The sequence below is a fragment of the Trypanosoma cruzi genome, genomic scaffold (assembly GCF_000209065.1).
Source record: "Trypanosoma cruzi strain CL Brener 1047053516505 genomic scaffold, whole genome shotgun sequence".
Lineage (NCBI taxonomy): Eukaryota > Euglenozoa > Kinetoplastea > Trypanosomatida > Trypanosomatidae > Trypanosoma > Trypanosoma cruzi.
The window spans coordinates 27,703-29,334 of record NW_001849408.1 but is presented as its reverse complement, the minus strand read 5'-3'; the positions used below and the strand labels follow the sequence as shown (position 1 = coordinate 29,334).

Genomic DNA, 1,632 nt, shown 5'->3' with positions numbered 1-1,632 from the left:
TTTTGGCTGATTCCCAAGAGTGAAGAACGTACATGTGGGCCGGCCAACAACAGTTGTGAAGGGATTTGATGTTTACATGGTTGCTGGAAACTATGGCTGGAAAGCCTCCGCTGATGCTGGGGAGAGTGGAGCAGATGAATTGGGACTTTTACTGGTGAGAGGGAACGTCAGTGCTGAGGGCGGTACAAGAAGAATACACTGGAGAGATAATTACCGTCTCCCGTGGACTTCTAACGGCAGACAGCACGAATCGTTGAGGCGGCTGATTGGCGGCGGTGGATCGGGTATTAAGATGAAGGACGGTACGTTTTTGTTTCCAGTGGAGGGCACAAAGAAGGAGAAGGATGACGCAGAAAAGGATGGAAAGACCGTTTCGCTGATCATATACACCTCCAAGGAAGTTACGAATTGGAAGCTTTCGAAGGAGATGTCTGACGGTGGCTGCAGTGATCCCTCCGTCGTGGAGTGGGAGAAGGACAAACTCATCATGATGACTGCGTGTGATGATGGCCGCCGCAGGGTGTACGAGTCTGGCGACAAGGGGGATTTGTGGACGGAGGCACTCGGGACACTCTCGCGCGTGTGGGGCAACAAAAATGGTGGAAGGGGCGTTAGGAGCGGGTTCATCACAGCGAAGATTGAGGACAGGGACGTGATGCTTGTCACTCTGCCGGTGTATGCGAAGGAGAAAGATAAAGAAAATGAAAAAGGTGAACTCCATCTTTGGCTGACGGACAATACGCACATTGCTTATATTGGGCCGATATCCGGAGAAAGGGAGGACGTTGCCGCCAGCTCCCTGTTGTACGAAAGTGGTAAAGATAATAATAATGAGGAGAAGTTGATTGCACTGTACGAGAAGAAGAAGGGCGATGCGGATACAGCATCACTCGGTATGGTCTCTGTGCTTCTGACTGAGCAGCTGAAGCGGGTGAAGGATGTGCTGGCGACGTGGAAGAAAGTGGACGAAATTGTCTCCCAGCTGTGCACCAATTCAATCGCTGAGGAGGATCGCTCACCTGGCGCTGCCTGCACCGCTGTGAAGATCACGGATGGGCTGGTTGGCTTTTTATCCAGCAACTTCTCTGATAAGACATGGAGGGACGAGTACCTCGGGGTGAACGCCACAGTAAAGGGGAATGATGGCGGTGCAGCAGCGGCCACAGTGGATTCAGAGAAGGGCGTGAAGTTCCAGGGAGTGTGGGCGGAGTGGCCCGTTGGCGAGCAGGGGGAGAATCAGCTGTACCACTTTGCGAACTACAACTTCACTCTTGTGGCGACGGTGTCCATCGACGGTGTGCCGACGCAGGATGGTACTATTCCATTGATGGGTATGAAGATGAATGATGCTGAGAATACTGTACTCCTGGGACTGTCGTACAACAGCGGAGGTAAGTGGAAATTGTCTTGCGGTGGCGAAGCGTTTAAGGAGCTCAGCAGCACTTGGGAGCCAGAGGAAACACACCAATTGGCCATCGTGCTACAGAACGGCACCCATGGCTCTGCGTACGTCGATGGTCAGCGTGTGGGAGAAGCGCCATGTGCACTGGAAAATAATGATTCAAAAGGAATCTCACACCTCTACATTGGAGGGGATGGAGGCAGCGCAGACAACAAAAGAGGCCAAGAAGT

The 1,632-nt window shown here is 52.5% G+C and overlaps 1 pseudogene, besides 1 other annotated feature; it reads left to right on the top strand.

Moving 5' to 3' along the window:
* Positions 1 to 1,632, top strand: Tc00.1047053437805.9 (annotated as a pseudogene; the record flags this gene model as incomplete).
* Positions 1 to 1,632: a sequence feature (heterozygous, Esmeraldo-like haplotype).